Below are 18,242 nucleotides of genomic sequence, written 5' to 3'. Positions count from 1 at the left end.
GTATATAAATAAACACTCCCACTGATAAAAGCCCATTCAATACATTTAAACTGGATTCCTTATCATTTTTTTTTTGTTTTCATAGTCCCATGTCAAAGATAGCTAATTCACTAATAACCTCTTGGAGCTGCCAATCAAACAGTGAACTTACAGGCCTCCCAATGTGATAATGATACGATAATGTGGAACAAGTCAAGCAGTAACAATACTATAATGATAGCCCTCAGGCTTATGTCAACAAACAGCTATTGGAACTGTAAGCACTGATTTTTAAAAATCAATTCAGAGACACAGCAGGCTGGGTTTTTTTCAAAATTTAAAGAGCAGGTGTTTTAAATAACTCGACAGCATGACAGCTCCACAGACTTTATCCACCTTTTGTGCACATTTAGGTGTACTCTTAAAAAGAGTAGGTCACACACTGTGGGAAATTTCCCTTGCTGCAGCAAAAATTGGTCTGTATGAACTCAGTGCTGAGTTCAAATGGCCCTGCTGCGTTTGGGTTTCCCCCTGTGTGAATCACATCGCGCCCCATTTCCGCTATTAGGGAAAATAAGATCTGTCAGAAATGGGGGCAGAGCTTCTGAATCTGAGATCCTGGCATCATTTTCCACAACTCCGCAAAAATCCGGGCCTCAGTTCTTGTACCGTCTCTGTAAATATTTTTTGCACTTTCTCTAATGCTTCTTTGTCCTTTTGATAGTATAGCGACCAGGAAGGTGCATAGTACTCTGATTGCAACCTGAGGTTAATAGGAGTGTTATCAAACAAATTTGGCGCCAAATCAGATAAGGAGATATTAAGGCAGATGACCAAAAGCTTGGTCAAACCAATAGGCATTAAGGATTGTCTGAAAGGAGGAAAGAGAGATAAAGAGTGGAGAGGTTTAGGAAGTATATTGCCTGTTGCCAATTGTCTTGGCATGGTCATGGTTAGCCTATATCTAGAACTACTGGAGTTACAGCATTTAGACTAGGGATGCCAACTCTGATTGGGGGTATTCCTGGGGATTTGATCCCGTGACATCTGTCCCTGTGATGTCAGATCATGTAGCATTTGTAAGTGTTATGGCATGTACCTTGTGAAGGTTGGCAACCCTTTAAATGGGTACCTTTGCTTGTTTCACATCTGCAGCTATCTCAAAAGTGTTGAGAGCTAAGAGATCACCAAACAAAACTAAAGGCAAGGAAGAAGGAATTCAAAGAGGTCAAGGGTTCACAAATGGAAACCAGGGGTGGGAGGAACTTAACTTCCATTGGTAACTAGTAGTAATTGACTAAAATTGCACCAGTAAATAAGTAATACTGGCGATGGTCAGTTACTCCTCATAACGAAAAGAAATACAATAACCCGCTGATAGGCTATATGCAGCTACTAGTAAGGTGTTAGCATTGCAATATCCTGCCTGGAACTAGTAATAATCCTATAATCCACTGGTATTCACTCTGTAACTATAGCCAGAATCACTCTGCACTGCACAAGTTGTGGTCAAGTTTCCCAGTTAATGCCACTTTTACAAACATGTCTCTCCCCATTTGCTTAGACTCTGGTTTGGAAGGTGAATGAGATAACTCTGGACTGGGAGCCCCAGTCAGGGCCAATCCATACTCAGGTTTGGCACATACATAAAGGAAAGCAGAGGCATACCCAAAAGAAATTGAAACAATGCACATAGGGAGTTTGGGGCACTTGCCAGGGAGTACATTGTTATAAACTCAATTCAGCACCAACATTTTTGAACCGCTCCCTGATTGAATTTAACAAAGGAGAGCTTTTATAGAATGATAGAAATTAGAGCATGGGACAAGGCCATTTGACTTTCAATACCTGTGCCAGTGTTGGTAGTCCATGTCATAAGTGAGGTTGGAGTTATACATGGAATCTGATTTTCCAGCTCCATTCTCAACATCCATTGTTGGTGAGATCATTTGGCTCTATAAGCCTGCTTCCTTTGGTGTTTAGCGTACAGAAAACTTGATGTGGTAAGATGGTGTCTCATTTCAAGGTACTTTCCATTGAACCAGCTTTGGTTTCCTGACATGATGACGATGGAAGATTAAGGAATGTGTCTGGTCATGAGGTTACAGGGCGAAGGCGGGAGAATGGGGTTGAGAAACTTATCAGCCATGATTGAATGGCGGAGCAGACTCGATGGGCCGAATGGCCTAATTTCTGCTTCTATGTCTTATGGTCTTATGGTTACAAATTGTGGTGATACATAATTCTGCAGTGACTGAGGAACGATCAGAAAATTGGGTCAGGCAGACAGAGACCTGTAAAGGAACTCACACCTCATTTTGCATTTTTTAAATTATTAGAGGAAAAACGGGTTGATTCCTTTGCAGACATGTGCTTTAACCCATTGAAGTTTCATTGGTTGCTGTGCCCAGTGTGTCTGGTTGAAGATCCAGACTTTAATAAGAATTTTGGCAACATTTTATTAAAACAGGTCAAATATTAAAGCTTTTTGAAGTCACATTTTAGTTGTATTGAAAAATCTGGGGGAAGCTTTTAGTACAGCCAGGTTACAGAATGCCTATAGCACTGACAGAGGCCATTCGGCCCATCATGTCTGTTCCAGCTTTCTGCAAGAGCAACTCAGGTAGCCTCACTCCCTGGCCTTTTCCTTCTAGCCCAGAATTTTTTTTCTCCTCAGATAGTTGTCCAATTCCTTCTTGAAAGCCACGTTCAATTGTAGCACTGCCATTCCAGATCCAAACCACATGCTCACAGAAATGTCTTTCCTCATGTCCCTTTTGGTTCTTTTGACAACCTCTTTAAATCGGTGTCGTCTGGTTCCCAACCCATCCGCCAATGGGAACAAGTTTTCCTTATCTACTTTGTCCAGATCCATTATGATCTTGAACAGCTGAATAAAGTCTCCTCTCAACCTTCTCTGAGGAGATAAGTCTCACCGCCACTCTATCCATTTAGTTGAAGTCCATCATTCCTAGAACCATTTTCATAAATCTTTTCTGCACAGTCTCTAATGCCTTTACATTTTTATTAAAGTGTGGTGCCCAGAACTGGACACAGTACTCCAATTGAGACCAAATCAGTGTTTTACAAAGTTTCACCATAACTTCCTTGCTTTTGTACACTATTCCTCTATTTATACAACCCATATACCATGTGCTGATATACTCCTGGGGTCCTCTGCTCCTGGACTTCCTTTAGAATTGTGCCCTTTATTTTATATTGTCCCTCCTTGGTCTTCCTACCAAAATGTATTGCTTCGCCCTTCACTGAATTAACTTTCGTCTGCTATGGGTCTGCCATTCCACCAGCCTGTCTATATCCACTCAAAGTTTATCACTCTCTTCTTTGAGGTTCCTAGCATTGTGTCATCTGCAAATTTTGAAATAGTGCCCTGGACACCCAAGTCTAGATCATTAATATATATCAAGAAAGGCAGTGGTTCTAATACTGTATTGATCCCAGGGGAACCTCATATACCTTACTCAAGTCCAAAGAAAAATTGTTCACCGCTATTGTTTCCTGTCACTCAGCAAACTTTGTATTCATGCTGCCACCGTCCCTTTTATTCTATGGGCTTTAACTTTGCTGAAAATCCTGTTAGGTGGCACAAGCTATAATGGAGTTGGTAAGGATGGGTCAATATTTAATGATTTTAATGAGTCAGCTGTTCTCAGTCCTGGCGTCTGTGCAGCTTTTTCGTGCCACAACGCAGGCATCTCAAAATGGCTGCTGGTGTGGGTTTCCCATCCTTCGCCTGGTATGACAAGCTTTCTTGTTTGTCATGGCACAGCTGATGGTAAAAGCAGAGCTGATCAAATCCCAAAGGAAAACTTGAAACAACAGCCACAACTGTTTTGCAATTTGTATAAATTTTGAGATGCATGCCTTGAATTCAGAGGTAATAAGACCACCAAGGTTTATAGGTTACTTACAAAACTAAATTAAACCTTTATTAATAGAATAAATTATTTTAATACATACATAGATTTGCAAATTACTACTATGATAACTTCTAAATCCCCTAATTAATCTAAACCCCCAGTTACAGATTCGTTAAGGCAACAGTAAGACACATAGATTTTAAACAACCCAAGCAAAGTAACACACAGTATCCTGAAACAGTCGAATTCAAAGTGAGTTTTCTTAACTTCAGTTCTTTGTAGAAAGCAGCTTGAGGCTTAAATGTTGGAGGCTTTTCACATGTTTTAGATCTTAGAATTCTTTCCCTTGCATGCAGCCTTCTCTCCTTTATCCATATTTTCCCTTTTGAATGCAAATTCCCATTGTTTCACTATATCTTTGGACTTTACCTCTCTAATAATAAAAATCTCTCATAGTACCAATTTTACCAGTATTCTTTGGGAGAAATAAACATACCGTTTCTTAACTTCTCCTGGCTAGGTGAAACATTTCACCCCCTTTTTTGAATTCAAGCTAATCTAGTTTATTTTAAAATTCAAAGGTTCCCTTTACATCTATGTCTGCCTACTTAACATTTCAAACCTAGCTTATCTTCAGATACATCAAAGCCTTCAGACCAGCTGCCTTTAATTTAATTAAGTCACACACACACACACACAGATGTAAACCCATAGGCCAGAATATTGCCATCGGCGTGTGGGTACGCGTCCTGACATCATCGTGCGTCATTTTGATATTGCGTTCAGTGGGCATGCGCCGGAGATGGCTGTGCACCAGCCATATTGTCAAAGGCCTGCTAAGGCCATTAAGAAAGTAATTTAGCTCATTTACAACGCTGGCCATCCAACCTTAAGGTTGGCAGGCAGGCAAAGAGCCCAAGTGGCCTTCCTGCTTTCCAGGAAACCTCATCCTTGGGCGGCATAAGGTTTCCTGAAGGTTTAATAAAATAATTAAATAAATTTTGCAAAATTCACAAACACATCCCAGTGAAAGTGACATTGTCACATGAGTGGACATGTTTAAATAATTTTTTATGTCATTTATTCAAAAGTTTAATTATCAACTTAATCTCCCTGAGACAGCTCTATGCTTCAGGGAGATTGCTGCACTCTTTTGCACACATGCACGAAAGAGCCCAGGCCCCAAGTCTCCCTCCTCCCCTCGCCACACAGGTAGCGCTGAGCGCTACTGGCTGCATATTACGCCAGATGGGCATTAATTGGCCTGCGCACGTAAAATGGCAGCATGCAGCCGATTGCCGGCAGTGATCAGCTGTGTGCCTGCCTCTGCCCGCTCCCACCCAGCCCACCTGGCATAGATAAAATTCAGCCCATAGACACAGAACCCACTATTACTCTACTTTACAATAAGTTCCAATAACATTATGAAAATTATTATATCTTCCTGACATGTGAGTGGGGCTGCTGCCTCTGAGCCTATCCAGTCAACGGAGTTATGTGAAGCCTTAGTGTCACGCCGAGTTATAGCCTGGTTAAATGCTCTAAGCTCAGCCTGCCTTGCATACTGGACTGCTTGGTCCAAAGTAAGATCATCTTTGGTCTGCAGAATGTCGGAGCTTTGTATTTTGGATGCTCACAACTGTGCAATCACATTTTAACTCGTCCTTCAGTGCCCTGTTTCTGCAAGGTCTAGCTAGGTGATATAGGCTGGTTAGAAACAATTCAATCGATTCACCAGGTCATTGGGTCCTCTGGTCAAATCATGCTGAGTTTTGCTTCAGACTAAAATAGGTGTCAAAAGCGTTGAGTACTGTTAGAAATCCACATCTCCAAGAACTATATGCTTTTTAAAAAATTGGAAGGACATTTAACTATTTGGACATTCTCCTAAGAATTTTTTTTCTCTAAAAGGTTAGAAGTTCACTTTGGACTGTGAGCAAGCTACTTTTTCCAAGAAATCGGTAACTTCAGCTAAGTGACCAGCAGGATGCCTGGGGAGATAAGGGTTGTTTTGCTTACTTGAGTTAAAATTTTAAAAAACTGCTGTGCCAGGCTGTTGGCTCCTGCTGATTGGCTGAAAAACAACTGGCCTGGGAGAAGACCTGGCTGAACATGTTTTTTGAACTCAGTGTGTATCTTGGGAGCAAACTGTGAAGGAAGATTGCTCCTCTCTTTCTGTCTCTCTCTCTCCCCCTATATTGCCTGAAGTCCAGAGTCGGTGTTCAGTCAGAATAACTCCTCATCTCAGAATAACTTGGCTGTATTTGAAATGCGAAGTTGCGACAAGTGAGAGTTAACAAAGACAGTGTTTCACCGAAGATTCTTTGAAAATGACTTCCACACAACTACTGCAACCAGCACTCCATCTTCGCAAGCTGTAACACCAAATCAACAGCAACAAGACTTTTTTCAAACTTTATCCTTTTTCATGAAGTGTTCCCTTACACCAATCTCTGCAGAGACCTTATTTGTCTTGTCCTTTGTTTTGTATGTGTGTGTTGGGATTTCAAAAGGGGTAAGTTGTTACATTTCCAGGTTATGAATTGTATGTTAACCAGTTTTTCAACTTGTTTTTAAAAAAGTTTCATTTAATAAAAAATCAATTATTCTGAGTTTATTGAAAGAAGCCTGGTTAAAATTGCTTTTATTCTGGGTCTAGCAGTAGCAATGGTAAACAATTGGCCATTTTGGTGAGTGAATCAAACATTTACACTAATGGTGCAGTCTGTGGAATAGTGAGGCTAGAGAAACTGCGCAATCCTCCCATCCCATTCATAACAGTACAATCTTGAAGCCCATGATGGACTCCTCCACTCCCTGCCTTAGGAGAACATTGTCTGCCACATAAAGAAATGAAATAACTTGATGCTATGGCTCTCTAGGGTGAAGGCCTGGTGCTGCTCGATACTGGGGAAAATAGCATTTCCATAACCCCCACTGCTGGCTTCTCTGTAGGCCCACAATGCAGTCAAACTGGTGGGGTAGGGGTAGGGATGGCTCACCAGGTACAGTCATCATTCCCTCTTTCCAGTGCGCCTCCTCCTTCCATTGATTTGTTTCAGACTGCTATCAAGGTTTTCTTCACTGTGTGGTTCCATCAGTAACACCATTGTACGTTTTACGTTGATGTCTCCACTGCTGCCACCATGTTCTGAGATAGTCTTTCTATCTTGGACTCTAGGTGTGAGACTTGGTTAGTAGAAAGACTGTAGTCGTACCCTGGTATCTGCTAAACAGTTGTTTATTAGTAATACATCTAAATAGTAGGCATGTTGCTCCTAGGCATGGTGTTCCAACCTCTCTCTCTCTCTCTCTCTCGAGCCTAACACATGACTGATTGATGTCAGTAATACATCATCATCTATGTTATGCATTAACTTATCCCATCAACTGGGCCGGTCCTTTCTCGGAGTGGCAATCAGTATCATTTTGCCACTCCTTGCCCAATTTTGTACCTGAGATTTTCTTTGATCCTACCTCACTCGACTCAGGATGGGTGAGATCCAGGCAGTGCAGCACTTCACTGGGGCTGAGCGTCGAAGTGCACCCTTTTTAACAGAACTAGTTGTAGTAAACTAGGCAAGTTTGAACGTCCATTGAAATTTAAAGGTTCTTCACAGGCCAGGGAAAAGGTAAGTGTCCAAAATAAGTGGACAGGATTTGGGAGGTGGTGGGGGGCATCAGAAGTCGGGGCGGGGGGGTGGTGGGGAGGGGGGTTAATCAAAGGCTGGGGGGTGGTCGGAGTTTGGAGGGAATTGGAGGTCGGGGGCTGGAAGTCAGTAGGTCAGAGGTTGGAGGTCAAGAGTTGGAGGTCGGAGGACAGTGTCGGGCCTTGCAGGGGGTTGTCGGGCATTGGGTCAGGTTGACTCTGGGAGGTGGCAGGAGAATGGGGGGTGTTGGGTCTTGAGGGGGTGGGGCTGGGAGGGGTGAGATGTGTCAGGCTTCGGGTCAGGTCCAGTTGGGCCTCAGTGGGGTTGGGACTTGGATTGGGTAGGGTTGGGCATGAGGGGGCATGGGGAAGAGTGTCAGGCCTCGAGGAGGGTGTGGGGAGGGCTTTGTGCCTCAGGAAGGGCTGTGGGCGAAAGTTGGGCCTTCTGGGACGTCGAAGAGTCCTGTTTGCGTGGGGGGAGTCCCATGGTGGGGAGTTGAGGGAGATGCTTGAGGGATTGGGAGTGGAGGGAGGCCAGTGGATGAGGTAGTCAGGGGGTTGGGGGAGACCCCTGAGGGATCAGGGGTGTGGTGGGAGTCCTGTGGGAGGGGTAGTCCGGGGCTGGGTGAAGATATCTGGGGGAGTCGGTGCATGGGGTGTCCCGTGAGGAGGGAGCTAGTCAGGGTGGTTGGGGAGGGGGGAGTCCCCTAGAGGGGGGTCAGGTTGTTGGGGGGGGTGCAGGGGGGAGCAGTTCTGTGGGTGAGATCTGGGCCTAACAAGTTACCCAGAAGTTAGAAGCAGTTTTTCTAAATTTTTCTAATTCTTCTAACTTTTTCTGGGTAACCATTGGTGTAATTCTGTAGGGACCATCTGAGGTTTGCGAATTAATCTACATTTTCGGATGGTTCCCAGTATAGGACATTTGCCCAGGGGAAGTTTGCACTTATGGGCAATTGCCATCCAAATCTTAACTTTGAACTTCTGAAGGGGATTTCCCAGCACATCTTTGGGGCTCCCCCCAATATGAAGCTGGGGAGCTCGAAGTTACAGCCACTAACCCTTTACACTATACATAGAGTCATAGAATTATACAGCACATGTCACCATCAAGCATCTATCTATTCAAACTCATTTTCCAGCACTTGGCTTGTAGCCCTGAATGCAATGGTGTTTCAAGTGCTCATCTAAATACTTCTGTGTTCCAGATTCCAACCACCCTCTGGGTGAAAAAATTGTTCTTCTAATCCCCTATAAACTTCCTGCCCCTTACCTTAAATCTATGCCCCCTGGTTATTGACACCTCCGCTAAGGGGTAAAGTTTCCTCCTATCTTTCCTATCTATACCCCTCATAATTTTGTATACCTCTATCAAATCCCCTCTCAGCCTTCTCTGCTCTAGGGAAAACAACCCTAGCCTATCTAGTCTCTCTTCATAGCTGAAACACTCCAGCTCAGGCAACATGCTGGCGAATCTCGTCTGCACCCTCTGCAGTGCAATCACATCCTTCCTATAGTGTGGTGGCCAGAACTGCACCCTCCAGCTGTCCACTGTCATATTATTGTTATTGGACTGGCAGGTACAGGCTGCCTTTAAACTCTCCTTAAAGACCAACAAAACCCATAATGACAGGCAATTTGAGTTCTCACAGTGGTTCATAGTTATTATGGTGCATTATTGATTCCAGAGTTGTCATATAAGTGGGTCAGTTTTCCTTTTACTAGGTAATGACACAGAGAGCACAAGAGGGATAAGGAGGTGAGTCATACCTCGATCACTACAACAGGCTGTCTACTGGAAACATGACCTATGCTTATCTGACCAACCTTGTGTGGTTATGAAATCTTTTGGAATGATGGAGGTTGCCTGTTTCAGCAACCTCCCACTATAATATTTTCAACCATGCTATTATGATGCTCCCTTTCGCATGTGTTAGTTGTCAGTCCCATCTTCCCCTTACACCTGTTAGTAACTATCAACAAACAAATCTGATAACTCTGGAAGGTCCTTTCTGAGGCTGAACTGCCCCCATATCCAGTGTCATTCTCTTCAGTTTCCCCATACACACAGACACACGCTCCTTTAATCAGTTGCAATGTTTTCAATGCTGCAGCAGAATGTAATTTCTCTCCCTCCCAGTGGCAGTAATCCAAGTACCAACAGTTTTATGTCTGCCATCCTACCCCATATATTTAATGAGGCCCTTAGGAAACTTGAGCAGGTTATTACTTGAGTCTCATGAGCAAGTATTAATCCTGCCTCACCACCAACCCACCAATGGGAGGATAAGCCAGCCCTAAATCTTTTACTGTCTTATCCTGCAAGTCCTCAGTGAGGCCACTTAAATCAGTGCGACAGGTTTATGGACATGGATTTAATGTTCATTACCTTTTGAAAATGTTTGCTGTGTTTTCACAAACTCCTCTGTGCATTTTTTATTTTTGTAATTGGCAGAATTCCTGCAAAGGAATACCACGTCAATACAACATTTTGGGCTGAACAGGAAAGTTAATTAACATAATGGAATTCATTTTAGGCAGTCAGGTTAAGAGTTTTAATTATAGTACAAAGTACTGTTCACTGCATTTTAGCATATAAATTGATGTATTAGTATGCCAATAGACTATTCATTTCCTTCTTAGGATAGTCAGGAGCTTTATTTTTCGGCTCCCTTCAGAAACTCTGCTGCTTGCATTGTGCAGAGCATAAACAAAAGCATTCTTCTGATAAAAGCTCAATAAAAGAAATATATCAGATTGCATTTTGGCAGGATGTAAATGGAGACAACAATCTCACAAATTTTAACTCCATTCCTCTGGGAGTACAGAAAAGCCATTTTCATGCTGCAAGGTTTTCTCATTTCCGCCTTGGAACGTGACCTCCACACATCACTCTTCTCTGCTACATTCATGTTGGGTGCCAGTCTTTTTTGTATACTGGGCCTCACTGTATAGTATGGAGACCCTGAAAGCAAAGAAGCAGAACTTGGTCCCTGTGTTTACTCTCATGAAGCAGGCGGTCTTAACCCTACAACAGTATTATAGAGCCATGATCTGGGTGGTCTCCTTTACCATCAGTTCACTCCAGGTCCTATTGTTTTACTTAGGAGTGCAGGTGATGAATGGAGAACCATGGGCCTGTGGCTGGTGGCACTCTTACAAAGTAAAAGTGCTTGACGACTAGTAGGGTAACTGCGCTGTCTGACATGGGCAAGCCGGGGATTTCCCGCCCTGATGCGTGTTCTGGTAAGTCTTGTTCGGCAATTGAAACTTAGTTGCACTTCTTTGTACAAGGGATTGGGTTCCAGCTAATAGCAAAGAATTCCACATATGGCAATATCAGCCTGTGAAATGTTTTGAATGGAGGCAGAATATTGAGTTGTAGCTACAGTAATGTATATGGCCTGAATTTTAGTTAAGTGGCCACTTAACGGCCTTAATTGGGGCAATAGTAGGCTTCCCGTCCGAGGCTCTGCCCTCACCACCTTAAAATCACGACCAGGTCGGGGCAGGTGGGATCCCAGAGGGAATCTCATCCATGCAATTTCACTCTCCTACCCTCCACCACCTCCGTCTCAGAAATCGCTAGCAGCGAGTGGAAAATTCTGGCCTTTGTTCCTGCCATATGGGACTGTGGTCTGACCAGACCACTGAGCCATTTGCCCACAACTTCCTCTGACTTGCATTGCACTGTTTTGGCTATGTAGTTCAAAATCTTATTGGCTTTGTAGATTGCTTCTCCACATTGCTGAACAGGTTGAACGTCAGTTCTGACAAAATACACAGGTCTCTTTCAGTTTCATCCTGTTTTAAAACCATTCCTGCAGTACATGTATTGCTTACATTCTTCAAATGTTCATATTCATTTGAAATAAATGTTAACTGCCATTGCTTTGCCTGCATTCACATTTGCCTGATGCTTCCTCTAAGGCGTGCAGGTTTTTCAGCGCAGTTTGCCTGCTCGTGACTAAATGGTCACAAAAAATTGAGGAATTTTAAACACAAATTGCATCCAGCACAAATCGAATTTCTGCAACTTTTCTTGTTAGTTTAAAACTCACCATGCTGACCCTGTCCATAAAACTGTTGAATTAATCATTGTGACGAGATTCTGCTAATTTGACTCATTTAGAGGCCTTCAAGCAGGTTCTTAAAATTAAACTCTTTTTAGGCACAAAGGACACTGTTAGGCATGTTTTCAAAGCTTTTAAGTCTGACATGAGCATTGCCAACTTCCATCACACATAGGAATAGAGAACAGTGCTTCAGCAAGACAATTTACACATCTTCCTTTTCTTTCTTGTACCCCATCCTACACAGCAGCACGTTCTTCATCCTCTTGAAACAACAGTTCCACAACTAACTCTTTGCAATGTTTTCTGCTTAATGGCATAATCAATTTCCTCTGGCAACTCAACTCTCTTAATGCTTAACAAATGCCTAACATACCCCAAAACCCATTCCTCCACTTTAACCATCTCACAGCTCCTGCTCTATTGGTTTACCTCTCCCTGGCCCACCTGCCACACGCTCCTTAACTGCCAGCCTTTACCCTCATTTACACATCTCTTTACAGAAGGAATGGTGTAAAATGCTCACCAAAGATTGGCCACCAACACCCCTTTGAAGTCAAGGCAAGACACATCAATTAATGTCACTCAGCTCTTGTCATGGAAGATGCTGAGTTCAAAGGCATGTTGTCAGTACCAGGTTACTGACTGGGCACTTGTACTGTTGCCTAGATACCCCTGTGAACCTACAAGTTTCCAGCTCTTTTTTCTGTCTGCTTAATGTTCCATCAATTCAAAATGGGTATCCATGCCCATCATTGCCTCCTACCCTACTGATCAGCCACCAAAGCAATGGATGGTACATATAGGGGAAGATTATGTAATGATAGTAGCACAAGCTCCAGCTGGAGCCCTCCAATCACCATGTCATGGAAGGTGGGATGCATGACGCGAGTATCCAGCTGCATCTGCCAAAGCTGCAGCCAGGAGCCACTCCATGCTAGGCTATTGAGGGAATAAGAAACAAAAGATGAGATGCCTGACAGTTTTCAGTTGCTTATCCAATGATATTGGCAATGCACTGGGATCCTATTGCCAGTTCATCTTCTCAGCAAAGGTTGTTGAATGATATTGAGACAGTAACATTTGTGCCCACTCCTTGTGCTGGGCATAGGATCAGAGGTGTTACTGATCAGTGTCACCACAGACACAATGATCCCAATTCTATCTTGGAAGTGTGACATTCAGGGTTACTTTGAAAGTAACTATTGAAGCATTGTTAGTTGTCACCTTGGAAGCTCTTCTAGGCAACTTGATGCTGCAGAAAATCTCTTGGGTTGTCACAATCTCTGTAATCTTCTTCATGTCATACAAAACTTCATGTACTATGTTGCAGAGGTGGGTAATTGACTCCCCCCACATATCAATCATCTCTCCTGTAGGTATGGAAAGCACCTCCCGTGATTGGCTAATGAGGTTTCTGTGAGGAAACTGCAGTAGGTTAACAGCTATTTCACATTGGTTGGCATCAGGCCCACTGCATTGCAAGCCCTCCCCCTAATGGGAAGAGCAGTCTTCTGAAGTTTTATAAATCAAAAGTTATTCAAACATCAGCTGTCTAATACAAAAATCATCCTACTAATAATTTGTATTGTTATGATAAATTTCAAGAAAAGGTGGTGATGATTTTTTGTGCTATAATTTCAATTAACCAGTACTTTCAGTGATGCGTATGACAAAATTCTATCATAGAACATTCTTACCGAAAATAACTGTCAATGCATATGTCATATTCCTTAATTATGAATCTGTTATCTGCTCACACACCAGTTCACTTGTATTAAGACATAGTACTTGGAGCTGTGTGTGGGAGTAACTCATCAGGTAGTGCTGAACGCTTGGTCTAATATCACTCGAGCAAAGCAACAATCATTTCCAGAGAATGGTTCAAGGCTACTAATCATTGCAGTTCATTAAGTGATGAAAGTTATCGTTCTCTCAGGCTTGGTCAAGATTAACTCTAACCTTTTGACATACCAATGCTATTTTAATATATCTTTCTGATAAAATTTATTGTGTCTGTCATTTGTTAAATCTATCATTTTACATCAGGACAAACATGGTTCATTTTGATTCATTTTCTTCTCTGTAATCAGTTAAGTTTTTAAGGCACAGGATCATGAATCCATAGCATTTTTGGTGAAATTGGTGACTGTGCTTTCAGCTGCCTTGGCCTAAGCTCTGGAATTCCCTCCCTTCTCCTCTCTACCTCATTTTCCTCCTTTAAAATACTCCTTAAAAACTACTTCTTTGACCATGTGGTGACCATTTCTTATGTGGCTTTGTCTCACACCTCGTTTTAAAATACTCCCGTGTGAAGCGCCTTGGGAGGTTTTATAAATTAAAGGTGCTATATAAATATAAGTTTTTGTTGTCACAGTAATGTAATGTAAGTGCATCTCAATTTGCAGGATTGGATTTAGGGTATTTTTAGCCCATTTTGAGATGAGGAAACGGCAGTTCAACAGCTGGAGTCCCAAAGACTGAGCAGCAGGGGACTGAAAATGCACTTGTAAGTGATTTGGCCAGATGTTTTACAATGGAAAGAAATAAGGTTGGAAATAAGGAAGGGGCTAGAGGAATGTAGTTGTGAGAGAGACGAACGGTTGCCTACAGTCTTGTCAGTGGTTGAGACCACAAAGGCAGAGAAGCAGGGTGGTCACAAGATCTCATGGGTGGCTGTGAATATGGTGAGAAGAGCTTAAATAGAGGGAGAAGTTTAGGGAGGCCAGGAGGATAGTGAAATCGCAATTGAAGTCACTGAGGATGGTAAGTTGCTAAGGATATTTCAGGGAGAAATTGCGCATGGCACTTGGGGCAATATAGGTGGGGGTTGAGGGGAGCAGGCATAGGGATAGAGTACGGATTATAAAAGAGCAGCATAATGAGTGGAACAAAATGGGTGCTTGATGAATGACAAGCTGCCAGAAGATTACCGAAAGCCAAGATGTGATCTGGTGATAAAAGCTGAACCATTATCACTGCAGTCTGGATGGGGCAGGTTTTGTCTTATGCCATTAATTTCCATGTTTTTTTTATTCATTTACATGATGTGGGTGTTGCTCTTTAGGCCAGCATTTATTGTCCATCCCTAATTGTTTGAGAAGATGGTGGAAGCCATGAACATCTCAGTTCTACAGTAGAAGCTCATTTGGAGGTTTTGAGACCCCTGCTTGCTGTCATGCAGGCTCAGCCTGCTGCCATCATGGATGTAGCTCTCAGTGTTCAATGGGGATTCCAGACTCCTGTGGCATTGCAGCAATCTGTTTCCCAACAGACTGTTAGGATTGTGGAGGTGCTACCTGAGGGAGTGAGAGTGAAGCTGAATCTACTGTCCTCTCTCAGGATAACAGTGCTTCCACCACTGCCACACTGCCAGTGCTCCTGCTGTCGCATGTCAGCCAACCAGCCAGTCCAGGGTGTTGTCACCCAAGATGACAGGGCTGAAGTCAGGCCCTCAAAGCTCAGAGCTGCTCAAGAGCATGCTACAAACCTGTCTGCAGTCTCTCCTAGTGTAATTCAGTAGTCTTCCACCAGCCATGCTACATTCACTGGGGAGGCTCTGCATAGGAGCTTTAGAACAGGCAAAGGTACCATCAAGACAACCACTGAGGGAATGCACAAGGGTGAATAGTTCAGTTTTGTTTTAATAATTGGATGTTGTGTATTTGGAGTAGATGACCTCTGTGCTCCATGACCTCCTGGATGTTGTGCAGGGCAGCATACAGGAAAATATTCAAAATGTTTCTAGCTCCTGCCTACAAGGACCCAGAGGCCTAAAAATTGAGGGTGACGGTGACTACACTGGACACTGAAGGGACCATCCTGCCCTAGCGTGAGGCTTTCAGCCAGATTAAAGGAGGTAGCACAGTTCAGTGACTGCCTCCTTGTTGAACCTGAGTCACCTCAGGGACTGTTCCTGAGCCAGGTGTAGGGTATGAGAAATGATCCTGGAAAACTCCTTGTAGGTGAGGCCTTCTGTGAAGAACCCTCTTCCTCATTTTCCTACCGACTCACAGATTTCCATTCTCTCCATTTTCTGCTCCATTTCATGTTGCAGACCATGAGGCTCTGCAAGCACAGCTTTTATACCTGGGTCAGGTATTCCTTTGTCCTCCCTGATTTTAAGCACTAACTCAAAAACCATCTCCCAAGACACAGCACAGTGCCTCCACGAACTCAGCCTAAGCAAAAAATAAGTGGAAAGCACCTCATCTGAACTTGGTGATTGGTTTTTAAATAGCACTGGAGCAGGGCCCCTCAATGGCTGAGCACTTGATCTTTAGTGAGTGACAAGTAAAACCCACAGTCTTCCAAAGAAAAAAAATCTGTTCCTTCAAAATCATCCACATGATTCCTCTTCATCCACTCCAAACCATCATTATCCTCCACATTTGCTGTGCTAACATAACATTAAATAAGAATGTGTATTCCACCTAGGGTTTTGAGATGGAGACAGTTCTGGAGTTAACTCTTGATTCTTTAATGTGCTATGATGTAAATACTAATTTATACCCACTTACCTGCAGTTGGCACTGGCTCACCAACTTCACTAATACCAATTGCAGATGCAGAGTGCATCTCCAGCAAGCTCAACTGCCTGCTTCACGAACACATTCAATACCCTTATTTTAGTGATCCCCAAATGGCGGCCTGCCTCTCCAGGGAATTGTGTGCCATTTTCTCCTGGAACAATATTAACACCATTTGCTGAGGACTACCACATGGAGGATTTCTTCCAGATTGCAGCAGACAGCTTATGTAACAGGGAGCATAAATGCTGGGATGACACTCTATTGTGAGAAGTTGGAATTTTAAAGGGCTCATCCAAAAGATAATTCGAGTAATTTTCAACATTTCCTCCTGGAATGCCTGTCCGTTGTTGAACCAACCAATTTGTGCCACATCAATGAAAATTGTTTTTGCACCTTTTAAAGTTTTAAGGGATTATTTTGTTATTTTTTTCACTTCAACATACTTCCATAAAACCTCTTTTTTATTGTTTCAATAGGATTAATAATAATATTTGGATAGTTTGATTGCAATATGGTTTACATTCCTCTGTTCCATACAAAATTCCACTAAATTTAATTTCTTGAAAGGAGCAGTACTCCATGAATGTGATATTTTTCTTAACAACTTTGGATCTTCATTCCTTGCAACGTATTTAGCATACCCTTATTTAGGCTTGTAACAGTAACCAGGGATAGAGCACAGCATGATAGTGGGGTGGAAGGGGAGTGGCATGGGAGGAGGGTGGCGTGAACACTGGGAGCAGGGTGAACTGGAAGGCTGCACTTTTGCTGTTCCTGAACCCAGAAGAAATTTTTTTTTATATAAAAGTACCTTTTGGCCTCTAGCACCTCTTTAAGGATTGCTAGTTAGGCCGTTGGATGTCTTGAGAAAATAGGACTTGCAGTTGCTGCACATTTCTCCCTAAGAGATGCAATCAGGTAATCTGCAACGGTGTAGGACCCTATTTTCTATATGTAAATAGACTTCTGTTTTTGGTGATTGATGTTCACCCATTTGAAAGCCTGTTGGACAGTTGATTCAGGCAGATAAATGGGTGCACAAGGTCCCCACCAAATGTTCAACTGTCACTCATTGATTTCTCAGACAAGAAATTGACATCCTGTAGCTAAAAGTCACATGCAATGGACAGAATTTAATGCCCTCTCCCCAGGCGACTATGGAGGGGTGGTTGGTGGGGGGCGTGAAGGGGGGTGGTGGGGGGTGACGTTTAATTGGGTGGGAGGTTGCCAGGTGGTGACCCCATTGCTTTCTTGCCTCTGCTCTGATTAAGTCCAGCCTTCCCATCCCAATGCGAAATGAGGCTCTTAATGCCCACTTAAGAGCCTCATCCCACTGCTGTTGGTGTTCAACCAGGTTGGTGGGAGATTCACCAATGCAGGGAGTCTGTAAAGCAAAAGCCCGTTGGGTTTGCTTACAGGTTCCCAGGGTAGGTTCCTTGTTGTCAGGCACTCAGTGCCTGATTGAGGGACATGGCATCAGGAAGTGAGGGGGAGGGGTGTGCGCTGGGGGGGTGTGCAGGAGGGGAGCGCTGAATGCCGCCCCATGCCTTTGCTGCTAACCACTCCTCTCCCGTGACCCCCAAACAGTGAAGCCCATCCCACCTTCACTCACCTGTGGCCTGGTCCCTTGCTGATCCTGGACCTTTGATGGATGCATTGCCTACAGCTGTCATCGCTCTCACTGATGCAGACTGCAGTGGACAGTTGCTGGCCTCTGATTGGTTGACAGCTTTCAGTGGGTGAGGGGGGCTGATTTCTGCCTTCAGGATCCTTGATCCAGGGGAAGGCCCACTGCCGGCCACTTAATATGGTAGGCCTTCTCCAAAGGAGGTGGTACCAGGTCTTTGCCAGCTCTCCAGGCAATCGCCTGGATTACAGAATCACAGAATTGTTACAGTGCAGAAGAAGGCCATTCGGCTTATTGTGTCTGCACTGGCTCACTGAGCATTTTAACTTAGTGCCAATCTCCTGCCTGTTCCCCGTAATCCTGCAAGTTGTTTCTATTTAAATAATCATCCAATGCCCTCTTGAATGCCTCAACCGAACCTGCCTCCACCACACTTCCAAGCATTGCATTCCAAACCCTAACTACTTGCTGTGTGAAAAAGTTTTTCTCGCCTCGCATTTTAAA

General features: G+C 43.5%; 1 protein-coding gene across 1 annotated transcript in view; it reads left to right on the top strand.

Moving 5' to 3' along the window:
* Positions 1–18,242, top strand: part of pde1a (phosphodiesterase 1A, calmodulin-dependent) — a 522,967-nt gene that overhangs the window by 41,755 nt on the left and 462,970 nt on the right. The gene's annotated exons all lie outside the window — the stretch shown is intronic.

Source organism: Carcharodon carcharias, chromosome 12 (assembly GCF_017639515.1).
Source record: "Carcharodon carcharias isolate sCarCar2 chromosome 12, sCarCar2.pri, whole genome shotgun sequence".
Taxonomy (NCBI): Eukaryota; Metazoa; Chordata; class Chondrichthyes; order Lamniformes; family Lamnidae; genus Carcharodon; species Carcharodon carcharias.
Note: the sequence above shows the minus strand (reverse complement) of the source record. Positions and strands in the feature narration are given on the sequence as shown.